The 19,641-nt window shown below is 35.0% G+C and overlaps 1 protein-coding gene across 2 annotated transcripts in view; it reads right to left on the reverse strand.

Moving 5' to 3' along the window:
- The window catches only part of LOC114352561 (transcription factor hamlet), a 143,176-nt gene that overhangs the window by 21,188 nt on the left and 102,347 nt on the right, over positions 1-19,641 (reverse strand). The window contains exon 3 of one of the 2 annotated variants that reach the window (XM_028304193.1): positions 11,981-12,026. The exons of the other annotated variant lie outside the window; for it this stretch is intronic. The gene's annotated coding sequence lies outside the window, so the exon portion shown is untranslated. The remainder of the gene's footprint in view (positions 1-11,980; positions 12,027-19,641) is intronic. 2 annotated transcript variants of the gene reach the window in all.

A 19,641-nucleotide genomic window follows, 5' to 3' on the forward strand; every position in this document is an offset into this window, starting at 1 on the left:
CCTTAGGGGTTTGATTTTGCAAAATCCTATCTTAGTGAGCACCTACGTTCTAAAAGGAAATGCAAAATTTGAGACCAGAACTTCTAGTTTCTGAGATTTGAAAGAAAATTTACACAGCAAGATAATAAATAAAACTAAACAAAAAAACGAGTACTTACTACAAGCACCATTTCGTGATAAATGAGTGAGTGACCTTTCGCTTTTATGAAAAAAAATGTAGGTCAGTGAAGAGTCCCCTTAAGACTCATCAATAATGTATAAGTGCACTACATTGTCATATTCTGCAGCTATGCAGATGAATATGGATCCGCACGTGGACTCATCAAGGATTCTACCTATTAAGCTATGTCGGTCTCGGTATGTAGGTATTTTTATTTGAATTAAATGTAAAGTGCAAAGATATCTACTTTGGCTAAACCATTGTAGCGTCTTGAATATTGTGTTTATTGGTAGAAACGTGGGCTCAATTACCAATTTGTGTTCTTATTTCTCTTAGTATACATAAATGAAATAGGAATTCTGATACTTACATATCTATATGACTTGACCACTGCTTGATTCGGTGGTCCACGTTAAATAGGTACTATTCGTAACAACGATCGATTGCGGGATTAGAATTGTAATGAATTATTGGTAGGTAAAGTATATTCATTTATATCAATTTAAAGTTTGTTTTCGTTGTCACCATAAAACAAGCTCCTCTGTCTAGTGGCTCTAAATTATTGTGATCAGCTAAAGGTATGATTTATTCATTCAATAATATTGTAGCTAGGATTTCTAGCACTGTAACAACAACTGAACATAGTAAACACTACTCGTTAAGTATACACTCAGCGTCAAATAGTTCGTGGCACCCAAAGTAGCCAAAAAGATCGCGTCTTTTACGCGCGTTCGCGTTACATTTTTTTAAAAGGGTATAGCACAAATTACTAGTAGTCCCGTTAGCCCCTCGGGTTAAGCTAAATACTTAAGCTTGTGTTACGAGTGGTCTCACCACAATAGTGGAGCGGCGGTGGGATTCGAACCCGCGTTCCTCGGATCTCGAGTCGGCCAGTCCGACCCATTCACCGTTCGGCTATCGTGGCTACAATTGGAATAAGGATGTGTTAACAACTTTAGGTGTACAATCTACACATAACAAAGGACTCCTCATATTTAAAATGCCTCATCGAATAAATTAATAGGTGGCATCCATAGCGGAAAGCCATCATGCCAAGTGTCATCAGGCCATAAGTGACCGACAGTAATTGCCATAGTAAACATAGTAGCGATTCGTCAGATGATTTGAGATAATTATTTGCTACACGAACGGAACATCTGCATTATCTTCTAAGGAAGATACATAAGTGTAACGTTATTTATTTACATGATGCGGCGTTTTTGGAATTGTAATACATAAAGTTAGAATTAAGAACTCTACACACCAAGCTAGACGACGAAACGTAAATTAGTAATCTTTAGAAATTAATTAATCAATTAATCAAAATAATCGGTAATGTCCTTCCTTCCTTCCTTATATGACGTTATTTATTTACATGATGTGGAGTTTCAAGAAATGTAACACACAAGGTTACAAAGGACTCAATACACCAAGTTGTCGCGGTTTTATTTCAAAAGAAAAATGTCGACGACTTGTACTTTCTATAACTTTTGACAACATGTCAAAAGTCTGCAATTTAGTTCGGCGGGTTGGCGTACAATTAAAATGTCATTGTTCTAAGAAAGCACAAAGTCTAATGCTTCAGATGATTACTAATGTCAGCATTATCATAACCTAGATAACTATAATCTAGTGCCTACATTAATAAATAAACTTTACTTAGAAATTGTGACAACAAGCTTACAAGAACGACGTAGACCCACATACCAACAACAATCCTACAATGCACCACAATACATTAGCTTTCATGTTCAAAATCAGGTTTCATTTTGTAATCTGCGCACGCGTCGAAATACTCAAATAAGGAAAGTTTATTGTTTCTGCTAAGACAGCTACAGCGATTAGCACTTAGTATGTCACCGCTATAAACGGCCATAACTAGAACAATGGATAGGATTATTATGTGAGTGTAACACCTGTTAATGGGTCGCATTATGGACGATCGACCTTACTCAATGGTGCGCGCGTTGATGCCTGTCATTATACTGCAATGGTGGAGCGAGCATTCAATCGATGCTTGATGGATACTGGACTACTCGAGTGATATCGATCGGTATTATTGATACTCATGTTATATTCTGCTAGACATCTGAAGCGGGACTGGGTCAGATATTAAAATGATACGAAAATGTTGTGCCTACGATAACGGATTCACTCCCTTTACATTAGGTATATTATCTTGCAAATTATAATACTTAGGTACGTTCATAATATAACACATGTACCTATGCTAGTTTGCATGATTTTCAAAAGAGGAGCTTTTAGAAAATTGCATTAAATTACTTATGTAGGTACTGTCTTTTCACCAATACAAACGCTTTAAAATTAAGTAGTCTTTCTCAAACGAAAGTTTCCAAAATCTAAAGAGAAATCTTTCCAAAATATCAAATACATTTTGAAAGAAGCTATCCTAAAAAACAAACGCGACGCAATCGAAGAGTCTCGAAAATTAATTGAAACCACGAAGTTCTCAACTCATCACATCTTCAATTCAATCAAATCTTTCGGACATTTCACTATCGCAACCGCGATTTGACGGAGCGTTTTCTCTACCACATCACTGGTTCTGAATGGCAAGCCAGTCGGCCTGTCATTATAAGCGTAATAAGGCCGAAGCGTAATGAAGGCGTATAATGCTTGATGCAGGTCAAGTTCTCTATGCATCGGGATGAGGGCGCTGCGGTCGCTGCAATCGGAGATTACACGTTCAGGCAGCACGTCAAGCTGGAAACTGTAGCCATATGAAGTTGCAATACGAGCTATATTGCAACGAAAATTTATAGGCTGATGTGTTGTAGTATATTCATTGTCTCAGTGTCGGCAATTTGCCTGATCCGTAACAATTACACGTGTGGACTGTGTACTTTTATTGAATTAGTCGGAGATTACCGGTGAACTGGCGTGCCCTTGTAAGGTGCAAGTGTTTGACATTTAGCCGTCTATTCATTAGAAGATCTGAAGTCTGTGCTATTTCTTTTTCTTAGGGTCTAATTATGGTTGTTCTATTTCTAAAATTTTCTTTCGCATAGTCTAGAAAAAATATCACAAATGTATCATTATCATCGTCAGTAATTACTGGCTTTTGAGCTTTTCTTCCCTTTTTGGAAAGGTATTTCCCTGTAATGGAACTGTTTTATCCATCCAACTGAGCTTAGTCTTATTTATAAAAACTCTATAACACAACTGGTTTTGTACTGCATATTAATTTTATGAGCTTACAAATGGTGTTTCCATGTGCATGAGCTTATAATGAACTTACAAAAATAGTTCAGCTATCCATTTCAATCCTTTGTAAGAGTTACCTACTGCATTACATGCATCTGATTGGTTACAATAATAAACATTCCAACAGGATAATAATCTAGCATATATTACAACCGACATCATTATTCGTGTTATTCCGAAGATTTCTCAACGAGTAAAATAATTAAATGGATGGTGGACATGTCAATAATACTAGCAATATAATTCAGAGCTGCAACAGCATCGATTGCATTGCCTCTAATTCATAGTATTAAGTAGGCCAGAACATAGAAGGTATTCTTGCGAAACTGGTTCTTCTTCACGTGTCGTATTAATCATAATCAGAATAAATGCGAGTCAATATTTCCAATAGGAATTAATGACAATAGTCCACAATGGACGGCCCACATGGCTACCTTGGCATTAACGAAATGTCTGGCAGATTCCTGAGGACGATATGCCAGCCAATTGTTAAGTGTTAATTCTATGGATGACGTATGATGTTACAGTTTGGGAAGAACGGGCAGATCATGTTACGATTGCAACAGAAGTCTGACACATAAAAATGTGTCCTCCATAGTAAATAATGTGTATTTCTAAAATATGCTCATGCGTGCTTAATCTTATTGGATTAAAGAGCCACTCTTCTTTGAATTAGTTGTAATAAATGTACTTGTACTGGTGATATTAGTAATCCGCTTCTTCGTAGTTAAACAGGTGTGACGTAGCCACAATTTGCTAGAGCAAGCTAAGCTCTAAAATGCTTGGTAAGGTAATGACACTATGTATACTTGTTCTTAGCGTATCATTCAATCCACGAATGTCTCATATTCAATTAGAAACCATCGTTCATCGATGGCACACATTAAGTTAAACACTGCCCTGTCATCTCTTATAGTTTTATTGCTACAAAAATGTATCTTAAGATGTGCTTTTCGTCAGCCTGGCCGTTGTTACTACACTACGCAGTGCGCTTGCCAACCAGTTAAGCAACTGATCATCTAGATGATTTAACTTATACAACATGTACGCAACCTAAAATGGTGATTAATGAATGCAAGGCGTAAAGTGTGCCAGGGTGGAAAGAGTGCGCATTGCCCCTTAGGGTAAAGACGATAAAATGTGTAAATACGCTCTTACGAAGCGCCCGGGTATTTGCGTTGATATAATTCGAACGCTATAGAATTTCGATATCGTGACAACTTTACGAGTCGCTAACGATGTAATGCTGTGCTTAGTGTCGTGATGATCCTAGGACTGTATTGTCGCCTTAGGCTTTAAATTGCGTTTAATATTTCTCATTTTATGGTTTTTAGGTGGTTAGAGGTTGAAAATGGTGGTGATTTTGGTCGTACTCAAAATTGGTTTAGAATTACACAGTAGGTACAGTAAGACTTACTAAGAAGATACCTAAGAAGGTACCTAAGCTATTAGTGAATTGATTTAATATTAATATTACCGAAGATTTATGCCCTTTTTCACCACCAATCCCTGATTTTTAAGTGACCCCTATGGTAACACATTACAGGAATTTTGTTTTCATAGGGGTCACTTAAAAATAGGTAATGATGGTGAAAACGGGCATTAGTCAGTTTCTTCTTACAAACCACTAAGAACCAATAAGTACCTTAAGGAGGTGTTTTATTAGAATTAGAATAGGCATATTTAAGTTCAGTAGGTACCTTACTCTAGTAATAACAGATGGTGGAGCAGTGTATAATTTTGCTCAAGAAATAACACTGGTTTTCAACTATAGCCCGAAGGTAAACGATTTCCTTTATACAATTTATGATAGAACTTACGATCTCAGTTGGTGCGAGCAGCCTCGTTTACACCTACCCACTCGTATTAAAAACTTTACGTTAAAATTTAAAGTAATTTTATGCACGAGACGGATTTCTTTCATATACAGCCTATAAACTCTTTACGAAGTCACTCGATTTACCGACAAACTCCTTAAAACGTTGAATTTGCTTAATTTTACATGGTTTACTTTGTTTTCGATCAGCTCTACCATCTCTACATTTAACGTCCCCTCTCTAACGTAGAAAAATGCTGTGTCTCTTGAGTGTCGTTACATAGAGTTTACACTGTACTATAATGTGCATTCATACTGTCTAAAGACAATAAGAATTAGATAATTACTGTAAATACAAATGTGGAACATTTGGATTATTTTCATATTTTAATATAACGCGGACATAGAAAAAAGTAAATGTTTAGTATATAGGTGTGAATTAATTCAATTTTACAATATTTGAACGCTATCGGTGCTGCTTGGACATGTTATTAATAATATTGTGACCTAATGTAAGCACAGTGCACATTTATAATATATATTAATTAGCAATAGCTAATTATTGTTCAATGTTTTCGAATTTTGCATTGCTAGTTTCAGGCCATTTTAGTGCAAAAAGTTATAATTTAATGTCTTATTCTAATCTTAGTTTTATCTGCGTAGGTATCAATTGTTTTGATTTGACAATAACGACATCCTGTTCATAGTGGAATTATAAATTGACCGAAGGTTGATTATTGATTATTTCAAAGTAATGATTCGACATGCTTTGACAACGCCCTAACGCGGACACGGATATAATAAAAGCGGCTTAATTGAAAATGCAAGTTCATTGAATCTTGGTTAAAATTGTTACTGAGTTTGGTTATTATCAACAAACTAGCGGCCGCCCGCGACTTCGTACGCGTGGATCCCGTTTTACCCCCTTAGGGAGTGGAGTTTCGTAAAATCCTTTCTTAGCGGTTGCCTACGTCATAACATCTACCTGCATGCCAAATTTCAGCCCGATCACTATGTCAGTCAGTCAGTCAGTCCGTCACCTTTGAGTTATACCTATGTATATTTAGAAGATTAATAATATCAGTTCACAGATCATTTCTGCTTCTATCTTTCTAGGTTGTTTGGATTTTAAGTAGAAAATTATACGTATAAACAAAAACAACCGTATGTGAAACCTCGCAGTATGTTAGAAATGTCCCCTCATTTCCATTTGCCCTCAAGAGCACATTACTGTAATTGCTTCATTAAACCCACTTAAAGAAGAATTTCTTGCAATTAACCAATTTCCCTAGAGCGATCCCAGCAATTTATGCATGTCCAGCACTGATTTAAAATTGGTGCCACAAAGACCATTGAATAGGATCTAGAATTTCACTTAAGTGATCCATAACAAATTCCGAACATCCAATGAATGGACCATCAATTTTTCAATGTTGACAAGTGCATGGGGCTTCAATTGGTGACACTACTAAACAGGTAATTTTCTACAACTGCAATTACTCGCAATGCAAATTCAGGATCGGAAGGCACCGTATATGGACCTCATTAAGGGAGAGAAAAAATTGAGCACGCCTTGCGGTGATTTAAATAGCTGCTTTAATTAATAATGCGAGACATTGTACGACAAGATGTGATGGATGAGCATTTTGCAATAAACTCACAATCCTTTAAAATCACCTTCGTATTGTGCAAGCGAATTCGAAGTAATTGGGCGAACATGACTCGAGGAATCGGTAAAAGAGTTTTCACTTGATGCATTTTGGTGTCGAGATTCAATGATTTTGGATTTAAAACGGTTTCCTTGACAGTAATAACGATGTAAACAAATGAGCCTGAAGCAATAACTTCAGTCTGTTCAATAGGAACAACGGTAAAGCTTTCATTAGAGCAGTCATTAGTATCTATTAGGAATCAAATAGGTACTCAGAGCGAAACGGTACATTACTGTAAACAACGGGCGTCGTAAATACCCGTTTTGCCCGATAGATGGCGGTAAGCGCGCACAATGGCGCGGGGGCGGCTCCTGCGCCGCTTCCGATGCCCATATTGATTTGCTACTAACTGTTGAGGAACTTGAATAAATCTGTGTTTGTGTTAGACAACATGAATTTTATCTAAGCGCACTGCCATGAGTTAGTTCTAAGCAGCGTTTACGGCGAGCTTGTCGAGATCAAGTTGGACGTTCAGTTTTATGATGTCCGTCCTGTCTGCCTCAAAATATTTATGTGTTGCGAAACTGATAACGCGCCTAAGTTTATTTGACGTAATATTCATTAAATCATAAAATTGTCTGTAATTTGACACTACACTGCTACTTATGTTATCTTAAGTTTATTTATTTGCATCTGTACTGGCTACTGTTTGTTTATATCAAAGGGGGCCGAAGTCATCAGTTTTATCGTTCATACTTAAACTAATTAAAGTAATCATTCGTTAGAATTTGTGTGGAAGTGCTTTCGAGGTGTATCAAAGTAGGCCGCTGGTGTTTGATAATGTATTTAATTAATAATACAAACCGGCCTCCTTCCTGTTTAAAAAAGTAGTAATAGTTGACGAAACAAAATGTTTTAACGCCGGATAAAGGCCGACGCGAGCGCAGCGGCAAGAAATAAATAAATAAATAGTGTTAGGAAGGAAATTTGCAAGTAATGACCATATAGAGTCGTTATCGAGCAGAGGATCGTAATGTGGCGTGGCATCTTAAACGATTGCATTGACTATTTTGAAATTAGCACTTTTTACTCGATTTTTTGCTCTTCTGTAGTAAACATCGCAACGCAGACGATCAATGAGCAGATAGAAGTGGACGTTCAGTTCCACAACTTTTCATCTTGCTCTACTTACCTAAGCCCAGAATACCACTAACATTACGTAGATCGTCGTCAGTCCATCGAGCGGAAATGTCCCACACAAAGTAATATACTGGAAAAAAAATCACTCTCTCTTCTTGTATGAACAATTTTCTTTTCAATCGAAAAACATCTACTCAACAAAAACAAAAGCCTCAAGAATTTTCTTAATGGTGCATCTTTATCATACCTAAGCATGATTTTTTCGAACCACATCGTTTGATCCAGTTCTCTTCCGGTCTTTTATTACTAAAGTTACACATTTTTTTAACGATTTTTTAATATACGAATACCCATTAAAGAGGCATAAATTGATCCTTCATATCTCCATTACGCAAGTTCCTACAGAAGCGTCAAGACTTTCACAAGGGGAAGCGTCCGAGCCCCGAGCACTATTATGCCTTACAAGGCGCAGCCTCGCACTTGCTTTACATACTGAACTTGCCTGGCGGCTGCACTAATTCGGAGGGATGCGACCGTGTCGATAGATTTATCGATGAAAATAATTTTATGATTTATCTTTTTTGGAAAATGTGAACGTCACTTAGTTAAATATAGGACTGAATAGGGCCATAGAGACTGGGATTATGTCTGTTATCAAAGCAAAAATGTATTGTAAACTTAGCTGGAAGAATTATTTTTGAACCTTCATAATGGGAAATAAATTTCTGCCATTTGTTTCCGGTTACGATTCCAAGACCACGACATTGACATGAGCACCAGCTGATAACGCTCTATCCATCCAGCTATTGTGATAAAAAACAAATAAATCAATTTATTATTAGGTTTTATCGACCTGGCGACCATTAACGGTTATGGAATCCCTATTATAAAACTTCTCTTTATAGCCACCGTCGGCTTCGAAGACATCAGTATCCATTAACGGTGAAACTGCTCTTTATTTAGTCACAATCGCGCACATTTATAGACTTTCCGGCCAACCTAGAATACCGCGATGAAAGATAAACGTAATTAAACATTCCTTAACGCTATTTATCTAAATTGATATTAGATTTTTTATAAAAATATTTATAATCGCATCGACATCGACACCCGACTCAATTAAATTATTAACATACCTAATTCGAATACCATTCTAATTGGCACATCACTACGTAGAGTTTTTTGAATCGCGGTTGATTGAGACTACTGATTGGAAATTAGATCATTAGCATGCTAATTTCGCTGTAATTGACCTTGCTATAATTATTCGTAAAATGTACGACATTCATTGCGGAAGTTTCATGGACCACACACAAGAAGATCATTATTGGCGCCCAATATGAAGAGAGCCCTTACGTAGTGCGATAGTCGTGTCTTATTAATATTACAGATCTGGTACCACAGACCAGGTTTGACTGGTTGCGATCTTATTTCTGAAGGTGGGCACAATACTCCAATTTGTTCAAAGATTGAACACTCAATAATAAGGAACGAACTTTCCCTTATATAAGGAACTCGCGGTGGGTCCGCGAAAACGCGCTTGAATACTTTTTTGTGACATATCGCTGCGTCTTATGATTGATTGATGAAAAACCGACGTCGCAACTACATTGGTGGTAATGTGGTACCAAATTCATCGACAGTTAATAACGTCTACGCGTTTCTACGAGTCAACACAATCTTCTACGTCAATTACATTTTTCAATTTGTTTGACAGTGATGGAACTTTAGTTACGTAACACGAGGTTGTAATTAGTAATAATTTTAATTGGTATTTAAGCTTCTGGGGCCGGCTACTTTAATGAAAAGTATATTAAACTTTTTGATGAAATCGATAACGAGAGCAACGAGTAACATTTGGACATTTACGTTTGGACGTCGGCCGTTTGGTGTAGTGGTTCAGAACGGACTACTATGCCGAGAGGTCCCGGGTTCGATTCCCGGCCGGGCAGAAATTGAAATGATGAATTTTAATTTCTGTGACGGGTCTGGGTGTGACTATGTATAATATTTATGTATTTAAAAAAAAAGTATACAGGGTGACTGGAACTGAACCCGCCATAGCTAATACGCGTATAGAGGAGGTCATTTGCTAATTATTGAACCTTACTTTCTATGACTAAAGTTTCATAGTTTAGGAGATATGTAAAATTTTATACTTTTTCCGAAATTTGACCTAAAAACGGCTTAATTTTTTTTTCTCGCATGATTTTAACCGATTTCTTTATTTGATAATAATATCGAATAAACCTTTAGTCAAATAAAATAAATTTCAGATTCAGATAATGATTGAATAACTAATTACGAGCCGCCAAAGTTTAACAAAAGTACAAACCATGATAAAAAATTCAAGTTCGAATTCGATTTAAAAAAAAACTAATGGTGATAATGGATTGCCAATGATCTTAAAAACATCTTTACCTTCTCTTCTTTCCAATGATATATCACACGTAGTAATTAGATATTGAAATTTATTAAAAATTCAAAGTTTATGAAAGAAAATGGAGTAATAATACGAAAATTATTCATACAAAGTTTCTTCAAACATCTCATATTTTCTGCTATACTCCTTTTCATAACTATTTTTGTGTGTTTTTTTTTTAAAAATAATTTAAAATAATAATCACAATATGAAGAAAAGAGTTTACAAAAATTCAAAATCAACTTTGTACGGATAATTTTTGTATTATTACTCCATTTTCTTCCATAAACTTTGAATTTTTGACAAATTTCAATATCTAATTACAACGTGTGATATATCATTGGAAAGAAGAGAAGCTAGAAATATTTTTAAGATAATTGGCAATCCATTATCACCATTGTTTTAATTTAAATCGAATTCGAAGTAGAACTTAATATCGTGGTTTGTACTTTTGTTAGACTTTGGCGGCTCGTAACTAGTTAGGTATTCAATCATTATCTGGATCCGAAATTTATTTTATTTGAATAAAGACATATTCGATTTTAATATCTAATAAAAAAACTGTTGAAATCACGCGAGAAAAAAAAATTAAGGTCTAATTTCGGAAAAATCTGAAAAAGTTTAAAAATTGACATATCTCCAAAACTATAAAACTTTAGACATAGAAAGTAAGGTTCAATAAATAGCAAATGACCTCCTCTATACGCGTATTAGCTATGGCGGGTTCAGTTCCAGTCACCCTGTATAAGTAGTATATCCGTTAAGCTAGCACTTATAACACAAGCATTAAGTTGCTTACTTTGGAGCTAGCTGGCGCTGTGTGAAATTGTCCAAAGATTTATCATTATTATTTAAGTCACAGATTTTGAAAGTTTTCATTAAATATAGCGCAGGATTTAATGGCATCTGATAATTGCATTACTTGGTCTGCTGATTTCAAATGAAGCAGCCATAAATCTGCTAAGAATTATGAAGCTGGAAGAAAACTTTAAATCAATAGATGCGTGTTTCTATAAACGTTCAATCTCACTGCCATTTATGAGAAATATGATCATTATCAACGATTTCTGAGTAGTTTACATCGTGGAGATATGAGTTGGATGCACGAACTTTCCCTTCGAGTTGTTTTAAGCAGTTCATAAATTTTAATATTGTCCGTAAGTAGTGTGCCGTACATGGTGCACATGAGTGATGGTTGGGAAACTATTTGTCGACATAATTCGATTTCACGGGCTCAGTCGTTAATTGCGATTAGCGAGGATCGATGCGTCCGCTGGCGACAACTGGTTTAAGGTGAAACTAGACAGTGGTGCTAAACCATTTAGATCATATTAATTTAGAAAAATGTATAGTCTGATAAGCTGTTGACGGTATATTACTTATGAGCCAAGAAGCTCATTGATTTGATTGAAGCTTTTGGTATTTAAGGTGGTTTCTATAAAGTTATAATGTGAATTCAAATTCGCACTTGCACCGCATGTAGATTTCCTTCTAATTTGTGACTTGGAAATCGATGTGATAGATGATAAATTAATTATTAAGCTTTTTTTCACGAGATACTTTACCTAATCGCCATCGGAAAACCTCAGTGGAATTGGGCTTCAAAATTACCTGAAAAAAGGAAATAATAAATCATTAGTATTGTAGATTTGGTAAAATGATGAAGCACTATAATAATTATAGGTAAAATTTTATTCATTCGATTTTAAAAGTCTTCCAGTTCTCAAGCTAGATTCTGTGTGACTGAGGTATTCTATGTTACTGGGAAAAAGAGAAGAATAGGTTATTTCCCAAAATAGAAAAATACTTCTCTTTTCGATTAATATCTCTGATAATTAATAAAGGTTATAGAGTTATGAAAATGTTGCCGACCCCTATGATTTCTCCGGCACGTCGCCGCACGGAATTTAGATACCGCTCGGACACTCGGTCTTGTTAGAACGACATCTGCGCGCGCGCCTCGTCGCATTTCTCTCGGTGCGCTTGCGTCGCGCGCCTATCATATTTAATATCGATCCAACGTAGCGTGGAATCATGCGTTAGATAATTATGTTCCGATATTGGCTTGTAAGGCTAGACGTGGTACAGATTTTAAAGATAGTCGCCTAATGTAGAGTCTATATTATAGCGTCTTTTCTTACGTACATGTGAATTTATGCAAGATGCGGAGTTTTGAAATTAATTGCCACTTTCTCAGTCACATTGAAAAAGAACGTTACTGGTTTTATGCAGTGACAATCCAATGATACGAGTATTTAAATTTTACCTACGATGTATGCTTATAGCATAATAGATTTCGAAACAAAAGATTATATAAAAAAATAGAGCTTTAAGGTTTCAATTCTGAAATAACGCTCAAAACTCGTTATAAATTCAAAATTTGTTTCGTTGACCTTCATGACAATTGACATTGGAAATAGAGGCTAGATATCTATCATTTTATTTAGGTACCTAACTAGGTACGATAGGAAAAGTAGGTAAGTGCAGTGCTTTCATATCATCGAAAGAAACATAAACATCACTAATATATTAAGTAAATGTTATTAAATTAACTTTTATTTCTGCATAACTGCAGTTTTAGAGTAATAACTATGTAACAAATATCATCATAAGTAAACATTAATAGTTTGCGTTCTCTTCTTAATTGGAATTTGGTAGTAAACTTCTGTTTTTGATTCATAGTTATTTAATAAGCGTTATTAATATTTTCATCTTGGTTTTATGTGTTGCTGGGACTATAATTTATATAATGAAAGAAATAACTATATTTATATCGTTTAAAAGGTTGGTAAAATTAAATAAATAAGTATAGTCCGTTACTGATCATAATGAATCTCTGTTGTTTGATATGTCTTAGAAATCAGCATAGAAGAATCGATTTAAAAAAGATATTTATTTAATTAATAATGTAAAAAGTACTACTTTGTAGTTGATTACTTTACTTATATTTATAAGTAAACCATAAAGAAAGAAGATTATGCTTACCGACTTAATTATGTAAACCTACCGGTAATTATTCAATAACCATTATTAAAATTAATTCTACATAATAGTAAATTAGGTTAAAAACGCCACTTGTAAACCTTATAAATGACAAAACGTCCAACAAGTTAATTTGTATTTGATGTAACAAAGTCCAAATTGTTCAGCCAGGACATTGGAAAATGGATATCAAGAACGGATAGTAAAATCAATTCCTTTATTATTCCTATTTTGAAGATAAGCGTGAAAATTCGACATTGAAAAAAATGAGTTGGGTTGTTAATGATGATTAGGTAGCCATTAGTTCAAAACATCATTGCTTTTAACTTTAACAACAAACTTAAACTATGTACTATTTCAGTTTTCTCTCATATCTTGAGTGAGATGCACTCACCCCTAATTTGTACTTTCCTAGTAATCTAACCAAGCCATAATACGAGTAGCCTGATATTTCGAGATACACCCAAGTGCCCACGCTCCGACTGGATTTTTAGTAAATCAACCACCACTCTTAGCTTGTTCTAACTGAGCTGGCTCTTCTATTCACGCTGTGCGTGATACGGCGTAGTATATTATCCGCTAATGCGTATCAGATTATAGTGTTAAATATGCTAGTTTATGGCCGATCGCGGCGCCTATCAAAACATCATTAGAGCAGCCCGCTATTACCATGTTATTGGCTTTATAGGTTGTCTTGTTAGCTCGAAAGGGGAATAAAATATTATTGCTTTTTATTGTGCTGTAAGTCTCAGTGATCTAGTGATTAGATGGTGAGTTTTTCAATCCAGGGTTCTGAAATCAATTCCCAAAAAACTGAAAAGTCTGACTGTGTAATTTTTGCTAATTTATAAGATTGAAGTTTGTGTACGAATGTGTGCTAGAAACTAGATGATACCAATGATTTGTTTATTCATACTGATTAATTAAGCCATGTATTCATTAGGCAACATTTGTTGATAAACTGTTTATGACAAGTTTACCATAAACACAGGTTTCTGAAACTTGGCCGTCCACACTTGCTCTCCACTCATAGCGGGGAGCACGGCAACATGTGTCATAAACAATGTTTCATCACCTATGTTTATGGACTGTTTATAAACTGTTTACACAGATGATGAAACATTGTTTATGAACAGTTTATAAACAGTGTTTATCAACAAATGTTGCCTAATGAATACATGGCTTAAAGTAACATACAGGGTGTCCCAAAAACAATGGATAACCCTGTAACCATCGATAGGCCTTGCCATGGCCTCCCTAACGTCCAATTTTGACTCCAGTAAAAATATCACCGTTTTCAAGATTTTTAAGTTTTTGTGCATTTTTAGAAAATTGCCACCTGCGATTACTTTTTCTCATGCCATTTCTACAAATGAGGATACTTTTCAATCTAGTTTTTTTCCTTATCACAAGGGATAGTTGGGCTATCAAAAGAAAAGATTAAAGTTCAACGATCTAGTTTAAAAGTATGAAAATTTTAAGAAATTGCAGAGAAGAAGGAAAAATTAATTCATTGTCTTGCACTTTTGATCAGCCATCGTGTAAAAAAAATGTAGGAAGACCATCGTGCCCATTACCTTAAAAACTTCCTTGGTTAATTGAGATTCTGAAAAGGTATCACAAGCTTATGTATTCTGTATTATTTTTATCTTATGGCTACTTGAATAGCAACTAGTATGAAAACTGCAAAAATTAGTTTTTCTCGTAATAGTTAAACTAGGACTGCATAGTGGCATCAAATACAAATGGATAATTTTTAGCGTGAACATAAAAACCCTCGCCATGTTGCGGAAAACTAATGGTACTAATTTCTTTTAATGGCAACAGTAACTGAAAACTTCATTGACATGTCACCTTGCATGTCAGTCTATTGTTGTCAAAGTGTAAACAAACTTTATTTTAAATGTGTGCAATTGATTTTGTGAATTAAATTGCTAAAATATTTTTATAGTCGTGAAAGAAAAGTGGTTCACGCTATGTTAATGTATTTGTCGAAGAGAAATACTACGGGTTCGGACAATATTTTCATTGAATAATGTTTCAGACAAAGGTTGTCAAACTGACTGACATGTTTATCGTATAGTACAGTCCACTATGAAAATTAGCTGTAGTCTGTTTCAACTACCCATTTTAAAGTTTCTTGTTACTTTCTAAGTTTTGAATTTTATGGAATTGGGAAAGAAGTACCGAGTTTGAAGCGTTCATGAGCAGACATTGCAGTTGATGAATAATAAAATAAATCCTACTAGCTCGATTGATGGTTTCATTTAATTTATTTAAACCAGGTTACCTTTAATAATATTTTTCGTTCATTTATGAAAATATCAAATTAGCCCGTAATCCTGAATCCTGATACATAAATTTAGCCTATTAATTTAACACATGTACGACTGTACTCAGTGTTGCACTATCAAATGCAATTGAAGCGCCTCTATGCCAGGGTTTTTATGTTCCTGGTCAGGCTATACAAACAGTTTACAGTCTAGGCTTCATCGTAAATTGCAAAGATGACTGAGTTTCTTCTCAGCACCGGTCGATATATTGTGCCTAAGTGGTGATAGGTGAAATTAAAAATATTTTAAATGATTGATATGTATATGTTACGGTCAAAGTGATAAATGTGAACATTATTAATAATAACCGGTTATTATGAATAATTACCGACAGTCGTGGTGAAAGNAGGGTTATCCATTGTTTTTGGGACACCCTGTATATGTTTAACAAGCAACACAACATTGTCACTTTTAACAAACTGTCAATTTAAAAGCGCGTATGTAAAGGACTATTTACATTGTGTAGTTGCGAATTATTAAGCTTCCCCAAAATTATATTTACTGAATTGAACCTTAAACTAAAATTGTAAAGTTCAGAATCCATTTGTAAAATTCGTAATTTTGTTGTAGGGTAATCTGCTGGCGTACGAATCAATTTACCCCGGCCACCCATTGTCTTTGATTCAGATGTCTCATTAAACGAACACGTCCCAAAAAACGCTGTCAAATTTATGTGACCATTAACTACTTTGTCGCGCCCAGAAGATGGAGAGGCATTTAAAAGAAATTTCAGTTCGGACTAAAACCTTTTTGTAGTCGAAAGGTACTGTAAATAGCCATTGATTACCTCATTACCGACCTTGTATTGCCTCTAATTTAATTGGCCATATAAATTTTATTGGAATCTCTACGCTCTTGATTTGTTGAGCGACTGGAATGGATTCTGGCATTTATTTATGACTAGCTTTTGAAGCTGCGCGTTGGTATTTGGATTGTGATATAGTGTTTTATTGTACCTACCAACCTTATTATTTTCATAGTTTTTGCTATACTTTATCGACGCTTAATATGACATGTAAATTGAACCAAAAGTGTATTTATCGATAATAAATAAATATTAATACTTTTTAGAGGCTGTCTCTTCAAGTACCAACGAATCGAAACAACAGAATTCAATTGTTACCGCAGTTTCATGCGACCAATTATGGTTCCGCGACTTAAATATTTTTGTGTCTCATGTCTAAGGTGAGCTAACTACTTATCGATTTGATTCGACAATCGATACATGTCTTCACTATCGACTTAATAGACTTTCGCCAGACAAAATACTATAACGCGATAGAGATCGAGCAACAAAGTAAGTTTAATTACCCGCTAAATTGTCGCTCGCAGAACCATATTGCGTAATCAACTGTTACACTTAATTAATTGATAAGTAAGCCTACTTATCTTGCAGAAGTGAAATTGCCAAGAATCGCGGACTGGTTCCATCAATCCCGGCATCCGGCGACAGGCGGACGCGATTGAAAACTTATAATATTTCATACGGACAGGGCTGTGTCACTTTTGTAGAGATTCCGTAAATACGTTTATAAACAAGAAGTTTACAAAAATGTAGACAGAAGTCTCTCTCTACATTTCAAAAGTTCAGCAACCTGAAGGCACTAAGCGATCTGACGGGGTCCTAAAATTTTTTTTAAGTTCGCAAACGTAAAAATAGAGTAAATCATTAAGGTTTTGATTTGATACAAATCGGTTTAAAGAATCTTTATTCTCATAAGAACAGGGTAGTTCACTTACATGAGATTATAATAATTTACAACAATTGTCTTGTGACGAAGCATGCGCAAAGCCCACAAACAAAAAATAATGTAGGTACATAAATAATCATTAAAATTATTTCGAATAAGTAAACATCAGATCTGCAACTCCGTTGACACAGAAATAATGGCCCTCAAACTAACTATCATTTACTCAGTCAGGACTAGGTAGGTGTGACTAGGTGTAGTGAGTAAGTATCCACCTACTAAATAAATAAGATTGTAAAAGAATACGAGATTTTTTTTTTATTTTTACTGTTCGGGTACTCGTAGAAAACTGTGCGGGATAGTGTTTGGTTCGCCCAAGTTGGCAAGTTAACAGTGAGCATTGGAGTTGTGTAGTGTAGGAGACAGTGTACCAAAATTCATATTTACAAATAGTTGTTTATAGTTATTATATTTTTGTAGTTTGTATTTCAAAATAAGTTTATATATTTAATTTAAAAATCCCGTCTCATACATCTGTTGTTCGGCATAGTATAAACTTGTGACTCTTGTGAGTAGTAGTAAAAGTCAAAAGTTTTATTGTTGAGTTAAAAATAAATCAGTGAAAGCATATGTGAGTTCATATTAATTTAGAAGGAGAAATGTGGGTTGGGATTGGGGTATGACTTCGGAGAATAGAGCTATTTGCAGATTTAAAAAGTACCTAAGATATGGTTCCATTAAAGATTTTCCAGATTTGATCTCTAATGTAGGTATGTGACAACCCTGTAAGTGTGGTACACATTTACGCAATCAACACCTCAGTACGAACATTTTACGCTTATTTGCGTTAATCAATTGGTACAGGGACCCAAGTGCTAATCTAACTAAGATCGATATCTACTTGAAAGTTGACAAATCTAGATTACTTCTGGTATCTACTTTTGAACAATATTGATCCATTTTAATGAAATAATACTGTGCATTTAAATAAAAAGCTTTTTGAAGTCGTCATGGACGCCGCCAGATGCATAGTTGAAATGAATTTAGATTATCCAATGCCTAACAACTTCTTGTACGGCTTTATTTATTTTTTACAATAGCCTAAGCTTAGGTGGTACCTACTATATCTACTACTATTAGATACCTATTGAGAGACACGAGATTATACGTTTTTTAAAGGTTATCTCAAGATCGTTGTTGATCGTCAAAATTGTCACAATACATTCGCCAAAAGAGTCACAAGCATTTTTATGTTGCAATAATTTCTTACAAATAGCCCGACGAGTGTTGCAATAGCCCGAAGGACGTTATTTGAAGCGTTCAATAACCACGACGGGTATCGGAGATGATAAATCAATCCTGCCATATAAGGGTAAAAATCTCGAGGTATACAGGTCACAGTATTTTAACAACCTGCGCATAACCCATTAGGTTTAATGTGGAAATATGTAGAAATATTAGTTAGCACAAATTGAAACTAACAGTTACAACGAAAGGATAAATTATAAATCTTAAGGTTAACTACTTACAACAAACGTCCAAAACTACGTACGAAAAGCATCGGTTATCGTTATAATTACGGTTAAAGTTATGTGGTGCAACTCAGCCTAACGCCCGTATTCACAAACGATGCTTGCTTAAGTGATGCAGTAAATCGAACGCACAGCGTTGAATAGAGCTCTGTGATTGGTTCGTGTGTCATCCTGTGCGTCCACATGCACTGTGAGACCTCATAGTGATGTTTGTGAATACGGGCGTAAGTGTGCCTGTTGAAACGGGATATAATATAAAGCAATTAAGTATATTTTAGTAGTGCACACACTTGTAATAAAGGTAACTTTATTATTATATTATTATCTTTGAACAATTATTAACAAACTGTTATATCGTTTCACCAGTTTTAACGTCGATAAATATAATTTTTGATTAAGGTGTTTACAAGTCCTACAACTCAACTTTAATAACGTGTATTAAGCTTTTACGAAGTAGATTTAATAACATTTTATTATCTTTTTAAGACATAAACTAATAGAAGATCACGCGTGCCGCAAGTAAGGCACATCAAGCTAAATGCTGTAGCTTCTAATGTAGTTGTAAATAGGTGTTACTTTGCAATAAATATTGCTGTTGACTGTGCAGTATTTACAATTTTCTTGTACGTATGATAAAATCAGATAATTTAATTTCACGAAAGTAATCATCAGTCGGCGTCGCTTTTGAAGG

Source organism: Ostrinia furnacalis, unplaced genomic scaffold, assembly GCF_004193835.3.
Source record: "Ostrinia furnacalis isolate ACB-3 unplaced genomic scaffold, ASM419383v2 OfSCF1404, whole genome shotgun sequence".
In the NCBI taxonomy this organism is placed as follows: domain Eukaryota; kingdom Metazoa; phylum Arthropoda; class Insecta; order Lepidoptera; family Crambidae; genus Ostrinia; species Ostrinia furnacalis.